The sequence below is a fragment of the Humulus lupulus genome, chromosome 4 (assembly GCF_963169125.1).
Source record: "Humulus lupulus chromosome 4, drHumLupu1.1, whole genome shotgun sequence".
NCBI classification, from domain to species: Eukaryota; Viridiplantae; Streptophyta; class Magnoliopsida; order Rosales; family Cannabaceae; genus Humulus; species Humulus lupulus.
Genome location: NC_084796.1, coordinates 110,478,546 through 110,499,995, shown reverse-complemented (window position 1 = coordinate 110,499,995; position 21,450 = coordinate 110,478,546). Strand labels below are relative to the sequence as shown.

At 39.2% G+C, this 21,450-nt stretch overlaps 1 non-coding gene across 1 annotated transcript; it reads right to left on the bottom strand.

Annotated features, from left to right (window-relative positions):
- Nucleotides 1-1,673: 1,673 nt before the first annotated feature.
- On the bottom strand, nt 1,674-1,780 carry LOC133833389 (small nucleolar RNA R71). Its single transcript, XR_009892770.1, has one exon. It is a non-coding gene; the product is annotated as a small nucleolar RNA R71 (small nucleolar RNA).
- Nucleotides 1,781-21,450: the final 19,670 nt, after the last annotated feature.

Sequence of the window (21,450 nt, the reverse complement as noted above, 5' to 3'; positions counted from 1 at the left end):
AATGCCGCGGCATGGAGAGAACATTTCGCCCAGGAATTTAGACACGGGCCGCGGCATGGGGAAAGTAGAGCCGCGACCCGCCTCTTTTAAAAAATTGAATCTTAGGTTTTAATATGGTGAACAACACAAAACAAAGGGACGTACAGACTGTGGAGGAGTTCTGGTTTTGAAGGGTGAAGGCTTGGAGTATTTTTACATGTTTTTCTTCTTCTTCCTGATGTTATCTTTAATTTTTGTTGTGATTAGCATTATGATTATGAACTAATTGTCTGAGTAGGATGTTTAATTGAATCACTTGAACCCCTATTATGAACTAATGCAATTTCAATTCTCTTCTTCTTCAATCTTATTTAATTCCATATAACCTGTTCTTATAGACTGATTATTGATTGGCCATCTATGGTCAGACATACATGTTTTTAAGTCAAAATCTGAGAAGTGAGATTTAAATCTGCTGTGGTTATATTGGACATAATTCTAATTTAGGACGAAAGTAACTGAATTAATTGTGTAACTGTTTATTAAGTTGTCAAGATTAATGCTACCTTTGTGGTTCAATTTACCATAGAAATATAGGAAATTGTCACCTAGGTTGAGTTTATAATTCATAGTATGATTATAGGCTATTGTATCGACTTGTTAATTGAGTTAGGTAAAAAGAAGAAGAACTCATACTTTGCATTAGGGAATAATAGGGAGGATAGTTGATGAGATTAAATATCCTAATTGTTTCTTCAGTGGTTAAATTAAAAGTTTTACTATTAGTTGTTATTCCATTTAATTTTCAATTGTTGTTTCTGCACTTTATAGTTTCTTTTGTTGTGTTTACAAAAAATCAAGAATTTTAATTTATCTAATAGAAAGAGAAATTAATTGACTGTTAATTGATAAATCAGTCCTTGAGGACGATACTTGGTTTTTTACCATTTTATTACAAATTAAAACTGGGTGCACTTGCATAGTAAAAATATCGCAACAAGTTTTTGGCGTCGTTGCCGGGGACTAAAAATAATTATCAATATCAGTCTAATTAATTTTTATTCTAATTTCATTTTAATTTCTCTTGTTTATAATATGTTTAGTTGCTTAATTTGTCTATCTCAGGTGAATTTTGGTATATGCTTGGCAGAAGAGGAGCAGACAGTCTTGTTCCTTTGAATCCTGAGATTGAAAAGTCTTGCAAGCAAATCAGAAAGAACAAGAGGGAGGCCCAGAAATCTGTGAAGATGGCACAGAATGATGGGGATGGCAGGAATGTTCTAATTCCTGGAGTTGTACAAGGGGGTCAGGCTCAGAACAATGCTGAGAGGAGCCTGAGAGATTATGTGCTGCCCACTCTGACGGGAGTACAAAATAGTATACGCCAACCTGCTGTAGAGGCTAACAACTTTGAAATCAAGCCAGCTATTCTACAAATGGTGCAGTCCTCTGTGCAATTTAATGGGTTTCCTTCTGAAGATCCTCACACCCATTTGTCTAATTTTCTGGAGTTGTGTGGAACCTTCAGATATAATGGGGTGAGTGATGATGCAGGTAAACTTAGGCTTTTCCAATTTTCTCTGAGGGACAGAGCTAAAAGTTGGCTGAACTCGTTGCAACCAAACTCTATTGTCACCTGGCAAGATCTAGCTCAGAAGTTTTTGTCAAAATTCTTCCCTCCGTCCAAAGCTGCTAAATTGAGGGGAGAGATCAATAATTTTTTCCAGAATGATGGAGAGTCATTGTATGAAGCTTGGGAACGGTTTAAGGAACTCTTGAGAAGATGTCCTCATCATGGCATTGAACAGTGGATGCTAGTACAGAAGTTTTACAATGGTTTATGTCCTACAACCAGAACCATTATTGATGCTGCAACGGGTGGTACTTTTATGAGCAAGAGTGCAACTGGTGCTTATGAGATGCTAGAGGACATGGCCACAAACAATCATCAGTGGTCAGAAGAAAGATCATCAGGAGTTAGAAAGGTAGTTGGGGTGCATGAGCTAGATGCAATCACTGGTCTAACAGCACAAGTAGCCTCCTTGACAAAACAGCTACAACAGAGCACTGTATCTGCTAATGTGGTTCAAATGGCAGCTAGGTGTGAAATCTGTGGTGGTCCTCATTCTTTTGATCAGTGTCCTACCAGTATTAATAGTAACACTCCGATGGATCAAGCTCAGGTTCAAGCAGTGGGAAACTTTCAGAGGCCAGCGAATAATCCATTCGCCAATACTTACAATCCTGGGTGGCGAAATCATCCTAATTTTTCTTGGAGGAATAATCAGGGCCAGCAACCTCAGTTTCAGGGTCAATTTCAGAATAATATGCTTCAGCCACCAATGCATCAAGGTTCTTCATCACAACAGCCTAGGCCTCCACAGTCAATGAATAAGGCTCCACCTGAAAGGCCTAATGAATTACAAGCTGCATTATTGACTCTCACCAACACTCAAACACAGTTTATGACAGAAACTCGCTCTTCCATCAGGAATCTTGAGATGCAAGTTGGTCAATTGGCAAATATGTTACAAAATAGGCCTCAAGGAAATTTGCCAAGTAATACAGAGGTAAATCCTAAAGAGCAGTGCAATGCAATCTCTTTGAGGAGTGGGAAGAAGTTGGAAGAGCCAGTCAAGAAGTCTATACCTGCACCAAAAGTTGAAGCTGAGAATGAGGGTAAGGTAGAAGAAGAGGTTATTGAAGATCTTGAGAAGAATCAGTCACCAATGAATTATGAGCACCACATCAAGATTCCATACCCTTAGCGACTTCAAAAGAAGACTCTTGACAAACAATTTTGTAAGTTTCTAGATATTTTTCGAAAGCTTCACATTAACAAACCTTTTGCCGAGGCACTTGAACAAATGCCAAGTTATGTGAAGTTTATGAAGGAAATACTGTCCAAGAAGAGGAAGATGGAGGACTATGAGATGGTGGCACTCACTGAAGAGTGTAGCGCCATTCTACAAAGGAAGCTTCCTCAGAAACTGAGAGATCCTGGGAGTTTCACAATACCCTGCACTATTGGGAATTTTGAGACCATGAATGCTCTATGTGATTTGGGGGCGATCATTAATCTAATGCCGCTTTCTGTGTTCAAAAGATTGAAGCTTGGGGAAGCAAGACCTACAACAGTGACTCTTCAGTTGGCAGACAGGTCAATAGCACATCCTCGGGGTATTATTGAAGATGTTTTGGTAAAAGTGGACAAGTTCATCTTCCTAGTAGACTTTATTGTACTTGATATGGAGGAGTATGCCAATGTCCCAATCATTCTTGGAAGACCATTCTTAGCCACAGGACGAGCTTTAATTGATGTACAAAAGGGGGAGTTAAGGTTGCGAGTCCAAAATGAGGAAATACGTTTTAATGTTTTTGCAGCAACTGCAATTCCTACCTGTTGTAGATTTGATGTGATAATGATGGTCAAGATTCAATTGGTAAGAAGAAGAAGAAGGCCAAAGAACGATTTCGAACAGTTCGACGTCGTATGAGAAGATTATTGTGTGGCAAGTTTGAAGGTTTCGATGACATTGGGGATAATTTCAATATTCTCAACAGTGGAAGGGAATTCTCTTCGTATGACACGATGGCTCTTAAGGATGGAAGGGGTGGCCACCACCTCCGCCATCCCGAACTCAAGCCCCCACCTCCTCCGCCATACTGATGTGGCGTCAGGTAAGTTCTCTTCCTTTGTTCTTTTCATTAGCACATTGGGGACAATGTGCATCTTAAGTTTGGGGGGGGAGCTTATTTTGTTTTGTGCGTTGTTTAGTTTAGCTTTTAGTCTTTTGTGTTATTTTCTGTGTTGTTTAGTGTAACTGTTAAGCCACCATTCTTGTCTGTTGTTGCTTTGTCTTTGCTCGTGAAAAGGAAATTGAATTCAACTGTGTGCTTGGTTCAATTGTTTAAAAGTTCAATTTAAAAGTTTTGTGGGAAATTTTTAATATGTTTTGAAAATGCAACATTTTGGATTTTATTATATGTGTTTGACTAGGGTTGGTGGTGTGACAATTTGAATTTGATAGAACTTGCATTATTTGGCCTTTGAGGCGAAATCCTTGATGACATGTGTTTTGAAAAGTGATTTAGGCAATTTTATTGGATCGATTGTGCTTTTCAAGCCAACCTTGATTTAATTTTCCCTAGATACCCTCTTTGAGCCTAAAAGTTGACCTTTTATTGTTAAACACTTGTTTTGAGCTTAACCGAATACTTTATTATTTTTTAGTTCCTAGATTTGTACCATGAGCTTATAAAATATAAAAGGGGATTGGTTTATAATGGGTATTACTCTTGTGTATTGGTGTTGGCAATAGAAATTTTTTTTTTTTAAGAAAAGATTGAGAAAGAAGAAAAAAAAAAAACAGATTTGAGAGAAACTACTTTTCTTTTGATGTCCCCATTAAAATGCATAAGTTTGGGGGAAAGATAGTATATATAAAAAAAAAAAAAAAAAAAACTCTCTAGTGTTTAAATTTCTCAATCTTTGCAAATAAAGTGGATCTTTGGGTTGTGTTAAATTGTGTTGTGAATATCAAGATTGGGTGTAAAGTTTATATGCTTATGGTAATGTTGAGCTTAAATGACAATTTCATCTACCCTTGCCTAAGCCTAACGCTATAACCTGTGAAAGTCCTTTTGATTTAAAAACACGTGTTATTGACATTAGTGGAGAAGGTCAAGTAATGCAAGCATATTGAAAAATTGGTTTGTGGAATTTTCTGGAATGAGTTGAGCATATATGATAGAGTCCAAGTGTTGTAGTCATTTTCGTGATATATTATTGATTTCCCTAATTGAACTTTACAAATTGGACTTTCAGGCAATTGAGCTTAAATTCTGGTTATTAATATTGCAATTGAGATTTCATGAGTTTTGGCAAAGCAGTGTAGATGGTAATGATGGTTTAGCTTGTTCGTTTTGTGTTTGTTTCTTTTTGTGAGTTTAACTTGGTCTTTACTCAAGGGCGAGTAAAGGTTAAGTTTGGGGGAGTTTGTTGAGTCTAGTTTTTGACATGTTTAGGTGATGTTTTAAGTAATCTTTTATTTCGTTTTTCTTTCATTTAGTGCGGGTTTATGCTTTGTTTGTCTGTCTTTGTGAATATCAGGAAGAATTGAGCACTTGGAGGAAAATGTCAAAGAAAGGGAAGAAATAACCAAGTTTTTCAACATATTTCGAGAAAGAATGGATCTCAACATAATTTAGAAGTGTTGGTGAATTTTTGGGATGAAAACTTGAAAAATTGAGAAATCCCTTAAGAGCCATGGCATGAGCAAAGTAGAGCCGCGGCTAGGTGGTGAAACAGAACAACTATTTTGAAGGAGATCCTCGGGCCGCGGCATGGCTAGAGAAGGCCGCAGCATTGATGGGCATCAACCCAGAATTCGTCGACGCGGGCCGCGGCATGGCTGCATAATGCCGCGGTGTGGAGAGAACATTTCGCCCAGGAATTTAGACACGGGCCGCGGCATGGGGAAAGTAGAGCCGCGACCCGCCTCTTTTAAAAAATTGAATCTTAGGTTTTAATATGGTGAAAAACACAAAACAAAGGGACGTACGGACTGTGGAGGAGTTCTGGTTTTGAAGGGTGAAGGCTTGGAGTATTTTTACATGTTTTTCTTCTTCTTCCTGATGTTATCTTTAATTTTTGTTGTGATTAGCATTATGATTATGAACTAATTGTCTGAGTAGGATGTTTAATTGAATCACTTGAACCCCTATTATGACCTAATGCAATTTCAATTCTCTTCTTCTTCAATCTTATTTAATTCCATATAACCTGTTCTTATAGACTGATTATTGATTGGCCATCTATGGTCAGACATACATGTTTTTAAGTCAAAATCTGAGAAGTGAGATTTAAATCTGCTGTGGTTATATTGGACATAATTCTAATTTAGGACGAAAGTAACTGAATTAATAGTGTAACCGTTTATTAAGTTGTCAAGATTAATGCTACCTTTGTGGTTCAATTTACCATAGAAATATAGGAAATTGTCACCTAGGTTGAGTTTATAATTCATAGTATGATTATAGGCTGTTGTATCAACTTGTTAATTGAGTTAGGTAAAAAGAAGAAGAACTCATACTTTGCATTAGGGAATAATAGGGAGGATAGTTGATGAAATTAAATATACTAATTGTTTCTTCAGTGGTTAAATTAAAAGTTTTTCTATTAGTTGTTATTCCATTTAATTTTCAATTGTTGTTTCTGCACTTTATAGTTTCTTTTGTTGTGTTTACAAAAAATCAAGAATTTTAATTTATCAAATAGAAAGAGAAATTAATTGACTGGTAATTGATAAATCAGTCCTTGAGGAAAATACTTGGTTTTTTACCATTTTATTACAAATTGCGACTGTGTGCACTTGCATAGCAAAAATATCGCAACACAAGTCGCAACCCACCTGGGAGTTCTGGTCTTCGAAGTATTTCAAGTGTTGTTAGGGCTCAGGGGTTCGATCTTAGGTGCTCGGGACAATTTCTACTGCCCGGTTTAGTAGAAATTGAGGTCTCGGAGGCTAGTTTTGATCCATAGGTATTACATTTCTAATTGGAAGTTGATAGATATCCATGGCCTTTGTGACTAGGTTTATCCTCGAGGCTCGAGGCTAAGGACCGTGCTTGGAATCAATTCACCTTCTCTGCTTGGAATCAAAGGTAAGAAAACTGCACCCGGTTATGTGATTATGTTGGGACTAAGAGTACCCTATATTTATATGCAATGTAATATGTCGATATTATGCCATGTGGACATGAGATAAACGACCTAAGAGTGCCAGAATTAATATTGGCGCACATGGACACGGCTCGGCCACTGGTAGCTGAGGTTAATTATATAATCACTGACTCGGCCTAAGCGAGACAGAGTCAGTGGGATAAACAGAGGGTGCGACCTAAGGGCGTCGACCCGGGATAGTTAATGATGTGTTTACTATTGTTAATCTGATGATCATGGCATGTTTATTACATGGATAATTGATTATTGGTTTACAGATTTATATCACTGATTATGTGAAGTATGTGGTCTGCTGGGTATTTGGTTGATGGTATGTGAATTATTTGACTATTAATTATTGATTATGCTTTGTTATATGGTTTTCTTGCAGGGCCTTGGCTCACTGGTGCTACGTGGTGTAGGTAAAGGCAAGGGTAAGATTGATCAACCATGGGTTGGAGAGCTCTGGGGGCGAGGTGTACATTGTCAGTTGCTCGGTCGCCACGTTCAAGGTAGTGTATTGGAACGAAAACCGGTAATGTGTATTTTTCCATTAGAGTGGCTTTAGTTGTTTATAACTTTTGGAAATTTTGTAAATATGTTCTTTAAACCCTGTTTTTGGGATCCCATGTACTAAACGTTCATTTTAATGAAAATTATCTATTTATGACCAAAACCTGTTAAACCTAACTTGTTTATGAGTTTAGGATCACATTTTCTTTTAGATGACTTGATGAACAAGTCTTGCACTATTTTAAACACACAGTGTAATGGTCTTGGTTATCCAGGGCGTTACATGGAGTTTCTCCCTAGAAAGTTCATAAAAGGATGAACACTTGGCCATATTAGTACAAGGTGAGAAAAGTGGGAAAATGAATGATCGAGTTGAGGTGTGTGAGGTATAACCAGTTTTATCATAAGTAATATTTGGTTTCTTAAGCAACCAATGATTTCGATAACACATTGTCGTATTTTCACTAAGGTAAGGCTAAATTCGAAAAGACACTTTAGTTTAGTCACCAATATTGTTTTGAGCTAGAAGAAGAAGTTTGTATATGACCAAGTGGGGAAATGTTAGGATTGGTTAAAATACAAAGTCTAAGTGGTCTAATACAAGCTTTGTGTAAAACACTAAATAGTTTCATGTAGTGAAGATGTGAAATTTGACTTTTTGTTGTAGGCATTTAAAAATTATGTTTTTGGGTCCAAAGTGATACATTGAGGTATATAAGGATGTCCAAAATTTTAAGCATTTGGAGGTATTTAAGGTCACTTTTGAGAAGTTGGACCTACTTAAGTGGTGTGGCGTCGCCACCTTGGAGGTGATGTGTTATGATTGGTTAAATACAAAGGATAAATATTAAAATAAAAGTTCGGTATAAACACTTAGTGAATTTCACATAGTGTAGATATGAAATTTGAGTTTCGATTGTATGCACTTTAAAAATGTGTTTCTAGGTCAAAAGTGATACATGGAGGTATCTAAGGATCCCCAAAAAATTTGGTGGCATTTGGAGCAATTTTAGGACCACTGGAAAGGTGAAAATATAGAGAGGGTTGCGATACATTGCCCCTCAAGTCGCGTAGCAACATCAAAATGCGAAGGGGCTCCAAATCCCCAGCAGGCAATACATCGCCTGCTAGTAGGCAACATATCGCCTACCAAGCAATACATCACCTACTTGCAGGAGACGTATCGCCTGTCGTATCCGTACGGTTACGTATATAAGCTCCAAATGCCATGTGAATTATCTCTAATCCTATTGGTTAGACCTAATGACAGTGCCTACACTATAAAAGGGTCATCATAGTGTTTTGGAAGACTTTATCACTATCTACAATCTCTCTCTAACTTCTCTCTCTAGCTTTCAAGAATCTCTAGGTTTCTCCAAGAAACTCATTAAGAAAGTGATTGACTTTGTGAGTTTAATAGTTTTTCAATCCCAATCCTCATTTCCTCTCAGAAAAAGGCCTCAAGCATAAATGGTGGCTAGGAAATAGAGAATTAGGACAGTGGTATAAATCATGTATAAGCATTGGTTTTGTGTTTTTGCATTTAAAGAAAGGAAAAGGCTCAAAGTGGTAGTTCTCCTAGGGTTTTGAACTTTCAATAAGGTTAAAGAAGATTGTTCTAGAACTCGCATCATCTTTGTTAATCTTGATTTTCTCTTTGTCAACCATTAATTTGTGTAGATTCTAGATATTGTGGTGGTGTAATCTTATTCTCCCCCAACATTCTAACTCTCTATTATCTGAGATAGGACATCATTGAAAATCTAACTCTTTTTTGGCTTTGAAGTTCATGACTCAAGATTTTGTAAGATTGTATAGGTTTGATGGGACTAATTTTGTTCGTTGGCAAGACAAGGTTAGATTTTTTCTAACTACTCTTAAGGTCTTCTATGTTTTGGATAAAGACCAAAAACCATTAGAAGCAGCCAAGGAAGATGATACTCAAGAAGTTGTCAAAGAAAGGAAAAAGCGCGAAGAAGATGAATTGATATATATGGGTCACATACTCAACGCTCTTTCGGATAGGCTCTATAATCTCTACACTCACACCAAGACCGCCGAGGAGATATGAAAAGCCTTGGAAAAGAAGTACAAAGCAAAAGAAGAAGGTAGAAAGAAATTTCTTATTACTCAATGTTATCCCTCAAAATTCAAGAGATGACGTGGTGAATAAGAAAGCGACATATGGCATCACAAGTCATGGAAAAAAGACAAAGTATTGAAAAAAGACCGATGAACAAAAATGGATAAGTCCATGACCTATAGGAAAGTTGACCAGGCCTAAACCTTCTAGGTGTGGTCGGTCTTACCCCAACCCCTAGGGGTGGTCAGCCTAGCATGCTCAAGAATTGCATGGGGTGGTTGGCCCACCCTATTCTTCATAAGGTGGTTGGCCTAAACTCCCAAAAACACTTTACTGGATAAAGTCCATGTTCGTTAAAGCTTAAATCAACAGGCCTAGCACCTAGAATGTCATCATGCCTAGCACCCAGAAGATCAGCAAGCCTAGCATCCAGAGGGTCATTAAGCCTAGCACCCAAGCTTTAAAGGGTCATCGGGCCTAGCACCTTAGTCTCATAAACCAACCAAGACTTAGCATTTTCTCAAAGTTTTCAGTCATGCATCGTCAACCACGATCTAGATAAACAATGAGAAGACCCACAATCTCATAATCATGGGGAGGTGGACACGTATCTCCACTCACAATGATCGTGTACCAAACCACGATCCCCAATCTTGTTGATCATGTAACAGCTCTGGGTACTATAAATAAAGGACCTAGAGCTTCATTTAAGGGGGTTGATATTTAGATCGATTTTTAGACATATATTTTATGGGTAGAAACTTTGGAAAAATTTGGTAACGAGTGAACTTTTTAGTTCATCTGTGTAATTGTCTATCGAGTGATTCAATACTAAAGATTAAGTGGATTAGGTTATTACTGTTCATTAGACCAGGGCTGAACCACTATCAATTTCTCTGTGTTTGTTTAGATATGTGTACTCTGTCATATATTATATTCATTTCATTCAAAAGGTGTCGTATACTGCACATATGATCATTGGACAATTTCACAGGTCAACATTTTGATGCTTTCATAGAGAGTAGAAATCAAGAAACACACTTTCATCAGTTTTAGAATGCCTCCAAAACCCACTTAGACAAAGAAGGAGACTCCCAAGGATTCCACCACTCAGGATCCCATCAGTCCCGTTAACGAACCTCAGGTGGAGGTTGGAGATCAACCTGATGCGGAAGATCCACTGGATGCTCACCTGGAGGAGATGTCGTAATTTTTGCTGAGGTAGGAGGTCTTTGCTGCAGAAATTTCCCTCCAAAAGGCAACTATGAAATGACAGCGGCGAGAGATAGATGAGCAGGTCTAGAGGATGATCCAGAGGGAGCAGGAAGCTGACCGGAGGCACCATGAGGCTGTTGTGGCCCTAGAGGCTGCTACCCAGTTAGCCCGAGCTAACGTTGAATTTGTTGCTCAGGCGGTAAGGGAGGCTCAAGCAAGCCAAATCAGCAGGGATGCGAGACAGTAGTAATAGGAAGTCGCAGGGGATGAGTCGAACCCCAAGGACGCTGTCAGAGCCATTTTCCCAAAGACAAGATGAAGAGGCGCAGTCCAAGACTACCTCCTCCATGACTAAGAAGAATAGCACTTCATCTCGGAGTAAGAGTGTTACCAACCCGAAGGCCCCCTCCCAGGGGAATAGACAAAACGACATAGGAGAGGAACGTCAAACATCAGAGAGGCATGACAGGAATGGAAATGGCCGCTCAAATTCTCAATGTCATGTAGTAGGAGAGGCTCGGGGGCAGGGTCGCACCGGCAAGGGCAAGTGGACCTACCACCCCTACCACCTCAGCTCGCAAGGGAAAGGAATCAATGAACAACACCAATACCGTGTTCGATAGACTCGGGAAAGATGCACAACCTCAGGATCTGAGGGAGGTCATCAACAGGAGGACCAGCACTCAGGAAGGGGTACTAGCGACGTCTACCCCACCTGGAACAGTGATCCCACTAGCAGTACAGGCTCATATAGATGCACTCATCATGGTTGTTCAGGGTCTGACAAAGAAACCTTCCGATCTCGAGCTGGCTCATAGAAGTGGGAGTCCCTTCAGTGCCAAGATCCAAGCTGCTCAACCACCACCAAAATACAAGACCCCGAAACTTCCAACATACACTGGGAATGAGGACCCAGTATGACACATTGGAAAGTTCGAGGATCAGATGGAGTTACTCGGTGTGGAGCATGATTATAGGTGCAGGGTATTCCCTACCAATCTCTTTGACTCAGCTCAGGAATGGTATTGGAAATTTAAACCTAGATCCATCACTTACTGGAAGCACTTCAGGAATGAATTTTGCAAGGTCTTCATTGCTGGACAGATTCAACAAGTTTATGCCAATCAGCTAACTAACATCAAGCAAGAGAAGGATGAATCCCTGAAGGACTACATCCAAAGATTAATGAGAGAGACAAATCGAGCGTCCTCGGCAGGAGATGAAGGGAATTTTGTTGCCATCTCGGTCGGAATAATTTATCGTAGTTCCTTGTGGGATAGCATACATAGGAACCCCATAAACACCTTGCAGGAGTTCCTAGACCAAGCAAACAAATGTATGAAGCTAGATGACACTATCATGGAGGAAGAAAAAGGCATAAACCATCCGACCACTATCAAGGCAGACAAGAACGGTGCAAACCCTCAGGGAAGCAATGGGGGAAACGGTAAAAAGAGGAGTACCTCAAGGGTCGAGCAAGGTGGAGAAAAGAAGGCTAAGTCAACACTATCCAATAAACAGCCTATGCATCAGCCTTACCAGCCCAGGTTCACCAATTATACTATCCTGAATACATCAAGGGTCAAGATTTACTTGGCAACATACCAGGAGGTAACATACCGAAAGCCACCATTCATGCATTCGAAAGGAAAAAGGGACAAGAATAAGTTTTGTCATTTCCATAATGATTATGGGCACGACAGAAACGAGTGCAAACAATTGAAGGATAAGATAGAGTTTCTCCTCTGATCGGGAAAACTCTCATGGTACTGAGTCAAGATCGAAACCCTGAGCAGGAATCCAGAGTTCTGTAGGCAAGGAGTCCACCACTGGAGCCAGCGGCAGTAGACTTCACATTGGATACCATATGTGGGGGGCCACACATAGCATGAAACAGTAACAATGCTCGTGAGCGATATGCAAGGACCCTATGACAAGAGGTAAGGGAGTCTTCCCAGTGCATGGCATTTGAGGAGCGGTCTCCAAAAAATCCGATGTATGAAAGTGAAACTCTCACTTTTACGTACGATGACGTCAGGCATGTGTGGTACCGCCACAATGACCCTCTGTGTAATGCCCCAAAATGCCTAATACGGTTAAATGGTTGGATTAGTAGGCCAGGAGGGCCATAATTGTTTTATTATGCCACTAAATTATTATATGCATGTTTATGCGAATTATATTATAATATGATGTTAAATGATGCATGTGGGTCCAAATTTCATCACAGGGGTATTTTGGTAATTTGGCCCGTTAAGGGCATATTTGTATATTTGTATGCACGTCTGTGATCTATTGTTGAGGCCACATTATAATGTGGATTTGTTCGAGCTATTCGGCATGAGACGATCTTGAGTGCAGGTTAGCGGTTTAGTCATAACGGGATTAAGTTTGGGGCTCGGGGTGAGTCTCGTGGTGATTTTAATGATTAGAGCGTTGTCGGGAATTAAACGGTAACAAGATATGAATTATTGGTATTTGAGAATATCGAGAATAACGGGAATTAGAGGGTGTTAATTATGATTAACGAAATAGGTGGAAAAGGACGATTTTACCCTTGGGAGTCTTTAGAAACCTTTATTTGACCTAGGGTCATTTTAGTCTTTTTACCCCTATGATTTATATATGCCATTGAAGGCTATAGAAACTTGAAGGAAACAAAGTATCGAAAACACCTCTCCCGTGCTTCATTTTCCTTCATTTTCTCTTTGGATTTTTGAGCTTTTCTTGAGGATTCAAGCTACGGAAGTGGATCTTGAGGGCTTAGGATTGTGTTCCACTATTGAAGAGGGTCCTAATCTGAGCTTGAGGTAAGTTTCTAGCGATTGAAACTCTAGCTTTGCTCTGTTTTTGTTATAGTTTTCAGCTTGGTTTGCTTGATTGGTTGAGGGGAATTGATGGGAGTTTTGGGCTAGGGTTCTTGGGGTTGTGTTGCCTAGGACATGTGGGGTTTGTTTTTGGGTTCATTTAGGACTTACAATGAGGTTTGGAAGCATTTGGTTCGGGTTGGAAATGGTGGAGTCAAAGGGGAAGGATTTCTGGCCATTTCAGTGTAGGTGTAGCGCTATAGCGCCATCTAGGGGGCGCTACAGCACTACTCAGTGTAGCTTTGGGCAGTTTTGGCTTTGCTTAGGGCGTTGGGGTGCTAGTGGGGTAGCGTTGGGGCGCTACCATGTTCCATCAGATTCGCATTTTAGGCATTTTTAAGGATTTTGGCTCGGGGTTTCAATCCTTAAGGCTTGGGATCGAATCTACTCACCGTTTGGGTACAATTTGTGATCCCGGGAGTGAGGTTTAGGTCAAGACCTTATTATTGTCGATTTTCATTAATGGAGGTTATAATTGGTTATGATTAGGTAACCGCTAAGGAATCAAAAGGTCGATCGTTCTCAAGGGTCGTTCTTGTTCTGTTTCTCGTTCGAACCGGAGGTAAGAAAACTTCACCCTATATATGACATGTGTGGTTATTATTGAGGCATGTTGAGTGATTAAATGTGGACATTGATCGCATATTAAATACTTATCAAATCTTGCTTATTTGTGAATGGCACTGACTTACTAGTCAGAATCGGCAATGGTGTCAAATCCGTCTATGAAGTTGTGACTTACTAGTCAAGTTCATTAACGGTACTGAGCACTAGTCGTGTGTTACTGACCTAAGAGTCAGGAGCGGCATAAGCATCATGAACGCGGAGCCGATGAAAGATTAGATCTAATCGACATCTGCATTGAATGACTCTCTTTGAGCATTAATGCCGGATCGACCTTATTTCGATGAAAACTAAAAGTGCTTGCCTAGTTTTATGACTAGTTACTCAGAGCCAGGGCTAGAAGGCCCAGGTGACCCTATCGTCACATGGCTAAGGGAGCGGTACCCACAGTTGTGACTCTATGGTCACTTCATTGGTTTACATTGGTGACTTGCTTATCAGTCACTTATCCTGTATAAGCTAGTGATTTGGTTACTTATTTGATAAGGGAACGGAACCCACCTTAGTGAATTTTACAACTGTCACTTCTCCATTTAGGACTAAAAGTCCTGGATGATTATTATGATCATTGTTTGATATTATATTCATGCAGTGTTGAGTTTTTTTGTTAGGCTTTGGCTCATGGGTGCTATGTGGTGTAGGTAAAGGGAAAGAAAACCTCACCCAGAGTGGAGAGCTTAGGTGGTAATGTGTACATATGCGGCCGCTTGACCACCACGACCTTAAATACACTAACTAAATCATAAAAGATAGTATTGATGATTTAGAAACTACTACATTTCCAATGTTTTGAGAAGTACCAACAATATTGTCATATCTTTTTTTTAAAAAAAATGAATATTGTCATGATCTCCAATTACATTTGTTTCCCCAAAAGAAAAAAAGAAAAAGAAAAACCCCCACATCATAGGGTCCAAAAGCTTCTTATTCTTTTGTTTTTTGTCATTGTCTTCTCTGAATTTAAACATTAAAAATTTTATTTTAATTAATAAAATCGTAAACGTAATTAAACTTCCAAGTTGTATCTCAGTCAATGTATAAGAGTAAAGAGCCATGTGATGATCAATTAATTTACATAATATAAAACAACATAATAATATTTTAGTTTTATATTATGAAAAAAATTTGCTGTAGCATTATTCGAACTTTGTTGCAGCAAAAGTAAGTCAGAGAGCCCTCCTTGTTCACTGAAACTTTGTTGTAGCATTACACGAACTTTGCTACAACAAAAGTAAGTCAGAGAGCTATCCTTGTCCACTGAAACTTTGTTGTAGCATTACACGAACTTTGCGGCAGTAAAAATAGGTCAGAGAGCTTGCTCAAAATTGATGTTGCAACATTATATTGACGTTGCTACAACAAAAATTCCTAACTCTGTGCCCCATTTAATTCCATTTTCTCTGCAGCCATAAGCACATTAAACCATCAAAAACCAAAATCTAAAAGAAAAGATTTACTATATATATTCTTCTTCATATTTTCCTTCTTGTATCTTAAAGAACTTGAATATTTCAAAGGTCTAAATAAAATACTAACCAAATAATAGTGCTTGGTTGCCTTGGCCAATTGAAGAGATTGAAACAATGCAGACAAAATTATCTTTTTTTTTTAATTTTGATATTTAATTTTACATAAAACAAAACATTGAAAAAAAACATTATTATTACTAAGTTATTAGCCTTTAGTTGAATAAAATAACAGTTGCATCGAGATACATTCTTAAGACTGATAGTACAAATATCTATGGAAAAAAGATGCCTAAAGAAGCTCCTCATGTAGTCGTTGAGGTAGCCCACAAAGAAATGGCTAGGCTACAATTTCCTAATTTGAATGCAGGAATCACTTTGGTAGGTCAAGCGGTTGGGGTACCACTAGCTTGGCATAAACATCTTATTATCGACGAAAGTGAGCGGGGATAGGTAATGTCTATAAGTTATTATCGCCTAACTTATTTTATTTCGAAATTTATTTTATGTTAACTTTTCCTTGGGTTATAAGCAGAAGAGAAAGCAAGATATTGAGGTGATGATACCTTCCACTCAACATCCACAACCCCTAAAGCTTCCGCGTGTAGAACCATTGACACATAAGGTAGTGTCAATCTCTCATAATTATTCGGCATCTATGTCAAGCCCTTTGACCTCTTTATTGAAGTTTGTATCACCATGGGATAATGACCACCACAAGAAGATTAATATCCCATCGCATGTTTTGGATACAACACGATTGCTACGCTTTTCAAGGATGCTGTGACACAATGATATTGTATTTGAGGTATATATTCATGTCTTTTATAATTTAAAGTTTAAATTATATGCATGCCTTTTATAATTAAGTATAATTAATTTTATAAGTTGTTGTATGATATACTACATACTAATGGGTTGGATCAGATTTACCGTATACTGACGCTGAATTTAATGAAGTTCAAGAGAAGTGGGAAAAATATATTCTACCGCATCTCACTAAATGATGGCATGCATGCTCAGTACCTATGTGAGGGGATTTAGTCAATTTTGGAACTTTGCATTTCTTCTATTAGAAATTATTAGAAATAATAAAATAGAGAATCAATCTAACAAATTATAGGTTAAGTTAATTTAGTTTTTTGATGTGCATATACTTTGCTAAATATCCATTTTAAGACAATCTTTTTTGGAAGTATGTATTTCTTTTAATAGAAAGTATTAGAACTAATAAGATATAAAGTTAATGTTACCAATGTTAATTTAATTTAATTTTTTATGTGCATTCTTTTACTACAATTGTTGTGTTGATTTTGAAACCAGGGGCATTGACAATATATTTGCAGTGCCCTCTGGTGTGGAAACTTTGTGGCAGTTAAAAACTTTCACCAGAGAAAGCCAATCACAACACCTAATAACTATCAGTGTTGCTAGAAACAGTGACACCTATTAAATATTTGTGTTTCCAGCAACAGCGATACCTAATAAATGTCGATGTTGCCAGCAACAACGACACCTAATAATTGTCGGCGTTGCCAGCAATGACGACACCTAATAACTTTCAGTATTACCCGCAACAACGACAGTGTTTAACTGTCAGCGTAGTTACCCCTACGTCGGCATAGGCAAATACAACAGTTAGCCGACTGTCGTCGTTGCTCAATAGCGACAGTTAAAAACTGTCGGGAAAACCCATTTTTGTAGTAGTGTGACTAGAGTAATCAAAGTCGAGAAGGAGCTAAACATGGAAATTAAGGCACGGTTGGTAGAAATTTTGAAAAAGAAGCAAGACATCTTTGCCTAGTCACATAAGGACATGGTTGAAATTTCTCCATTTGTAATAAGCCATGTCCTCAATGTGGATAAAAGCTACCCACTAATGCAACAAAAAAAGAGATTGCCTGACAAAGACCGATCTTAAGCCCCGAATGAAGAGCTCGAGCAGCACAAGGAAAATAGTTTTATAAGGGAGGCATACTACCCATATTGGCTATCAAACCCATTTTGGTCCCAAAACCAAACGGCAAGTGGAGGACATGCGTGGACTTCACAAATCTGAACAAGGCTTGCACCAAAGACTGATTCTCGCTACCCAGAATAGAATAGCTGGTCGATGCAACTACAGGACATGAAACACTTTCATTCAAGGATGCGTATTCTGGGTATAATCAAATAAGTATGCACCCTCCCGACGAGGAACATACCAGCTTCCGAACAGCCAAGGGATTGTACTGTTATAAGTAATTCCATTCAGCTTGAAGAACGCAGGAGCCACCTATTAGCATTTAGTGAATGACATGTTCCGAAACTTGATCGGTAAAAATATGGTGGTATATGTCGATATCATGTTGGTCAAGTTGGAGGGCATGCTCAAGACTTGGAGGTATGCTTTGCAATACTTAGAAAGTATAGCATGAAGTTAAATCGTCGCAAGTGCTCATTTGGAGTTGGTTCTGGTAAGTTTCTCAAATACATAGTCAATTTATGTGGAATCGAGGCTAACCTCGAGAAGATCAAATCATTGATTGACATGAAGTCACCTGCCACAATCAAAGAAGTGCAAAGATTAACAGGGAGAGTAGCTACCCTCAGTAGGTTCATATCAAAGTCTACAAACAAGTGCATTCCTTTCTTTAACTTACTAAGGGGCCGCAAGAAGATCCAATGGACCGAGGAATGTGAGAAATCCTTCCAAGCCTTGAAGGAGCATCTCGCTCAACCTCTCATCCTAGCGAAGCCATTAGATGGTGAAGTACTATTCATTTATTTGGCAATCATCGAGCATGCAATCAGCGCTGCTTTGGCAATAGAAGAGAACAGGGTACAACATCCTATGTACTATATAAGTAACAGGATAGTAGGTGCAGAGTCTAGGTATCCCCCTCTTGAAAAGCTAGCCTACTGTTTAGTAATCGCCTCTCGAAAGATGTGTCCATACTTCCAAGCTCACTAGATCTGAGTCTTGACCGATCAACTGCTGAGACAAGTTCTTCAGAAACCAGAGTCCTCAGGTCTATTACTCAAGTGGATAGTGGAACTAGGATAGTTTGATATCATTTATCATTCGAGGACAACAATATATGGACAAGCATTGGCAGACTTCATAGTTGAAGGCACAAACTTTGAAGACCCTTCCTACCAATTGGAGAATGAAGATACCGAGAAGGAAGGTGATACTCCCGTATGGAAGCAATATGATGATGGAGCATCCAATGAACACAACTCAGGCGCAAGAATCATACTGATCACTCCAGAGAATCATCAAATTCACTACGCTCTCAGATTTGGATTCAACGCTTCAAACAACGAGGCTGAGTACGAGGCATTATTAGCAGGATTACACTTATCTCGAGATGTGCATGCACAACCCCTAGAGATATTAAGCGATTCCTAGCTAGTGGTGTACCACGTACTAGGGGAGTATCAATCCAAGGGTCTTAGGATGGTGTAGTACCTGAACAAGGTGAAGGACTTGTTGCATAGTTCAAGAGATACTCGATTACACAAGTCCCGAGGGAGCAGAATGCCAATGCAGATGCCTTAGCCAAGCTTGCGAGTGCCAAAGATGCGGACACCCTGAACGTCGTTCCCATCGAATACTTGGTGGAAAGAAGCATAACCGAGCAGGAGGCACTACCTGTTGAGTTAGCAGATACGTGGATGATCCCTATTATTAACTATCTCAACCAAGGAGTAGTACCCAGTGATCTGTTTAAAGCAAGGAAGTTGATGAGACAAGTTGCACGATATATGATATTCGAAGGGGTCCTATACCGACGAGGGTACTCCCTACCACTGCTAAGGTGTGTTGCACCCAACTAGTCAAAGTTGTTAATGATCGAGATACATGAGGGGTTTTGTGGAGACCACGCTGTGGGGCAGAGCCCATCAAAGAAAATCCTAAGACAAAGATACTTTTGGCCAATGATGAACGAAGACTCGATGGAGTATGTCAAAAGATGCTACAAATGTCAGATTTTCTCCAAGATACCTCAGGCGACACCTAATGAATTAACACAAATGCAAAGCCCTTGTCCCTTCACTGTATGGGAAATCGACCTGATCAGGAAACTACCCACGAGAAAGCGAGGAGTCCAATTTGCTATTATGGTGGTAGACTACTTCACCAAATGGACTGAAGTAGAATCGCACGCCACCATCACCTCGAAGAAAGTCTTAGACTTTGTGGTGAAAAATATCGTATGTCGATTCAGTCTATAAAAGAAGATAGTCGTGAACAATGGGACTCAATTCAACAGTGATATGTTCACTGACTTTCGTACGAGGCATGAAATCACAAAGAGCTTTTCCTCGGTAGCTCACCCTCAAGCTAATGGAAAATTAGAAGCAGTGAACAAGACTATCAAGGCACTCTGAAGAAATGTCTTGAACAAGCCAAAGAAGCCTGGCCAGAATTACTTCTGAAGGTCCTATGGTCACATCGAACGACAGCACGAATAGAAACATGCCATATGCCATTTCCTTTGGCATTTGGTTATGAAGCAATGTTTCCTGTTGAACTCACTCCCCCATCGCAAAGATGAGAAACATACAATTAAGGGAGGAACCATCAACTAATAGAAGAGTCGCTCAATTTAATTGAAGAAAGACAAGAAAAGGAAAGTCTCATCATAGCAGCACACCAACAAAAAGTGGCCAGATACTTCAACTCCAGGGTGAAAAATCGAAAATTCCAAGTTGGAGACTTATTACTCAGGAGGGTGTTCCTAAACACTAAGGACACTATAGAATGGGTACTAGGACCTAATTGGGAAGGGCCATACCTTGTGGAGGAGGTGATCCCACCAGGGACATACAAGATAGCTCGACTGAATGGAGAATTAATAAAAAACTTCGGAAATGGCAAACACCTCCGCTTGTACTATCAGTGAAGCTGTTCAGCAGCGACACAAGTTTTAATTTGCAAATGTAGTATTTTCAAATTATCTATGTAACAGTCATTATGCTTCAATGAATGAATTTAAATTCTTATGTTTCTCTTAATTCTTTAAATTACGTTCAACAAGAGACAGGTCCTAGGACCTTGTCACCATTATGGATCATGTTCGATCTTGGTTCTTGACCTATCAACCCATACGATCCAAAAGAGAGACAGATCCTAGGACCTTGTTGAAAAATTAATGGATCATGTTCGATCTTGGTTCTTGAGTATCCTATCGAACCATACGATCCAAACAAGAGACTGGTCTGAGGACCTTGTTGCCAAATTATTTGATCATGATCGATCCTAGTTCTTGAGGAACCTATCGACCCACACGATCAATAAGAGAGATAGATCCTAGGACCTTGTCATCAAATTAATGGATCATGTTTGATCTTGGCTCTTGAGGAGCCTATCGACCCATAGGATCCAAACAAGAGACTAGTCCAATGACCTTGTCGTCAAATTATTTGATCATGGTCGATCCTGGTTCTTAAGGAACCTATCGACCCACACGATCAATAAGGGAGACAGGTCTTAGGATCATATCCTCTAATTAATGAATCATGTTCAATCTTGGTTCTTGAGGAGCCTATTGACCCATACGATCCAAACAAGAGACTGGTCCGATGACCTTATCACCAAATTATTTGATCATGATCGATCCTGGTTCTTAAGGAACCTATTGACCAACACGATCAATAAGAGAGACAGGTACTAGGACCTTGTCGTCAAATTATGGATCATGTTCGATCTTGGTTCTTGAGGAGCCTATCAACGCATATGATCCAAATGAGAGACTGGCCCGAGGACCTTGTCGCAAAATTATTTGATCATGTTCGATCTTGATTCTTGAGGAACCTATCGACCCATATGATAAAAAAAAAGAGTGGTCTGAAGACCAGTTGACATCGTTGGATCATAATCGACTATGGTCCATGAGGGACTAATCAATAATTTTATCTAAGACTCGTTACAGGCTCGATTAGCCCATCTAGACCCGGTTGGTCCAACTTAGACACTTCTGTCTACAATCA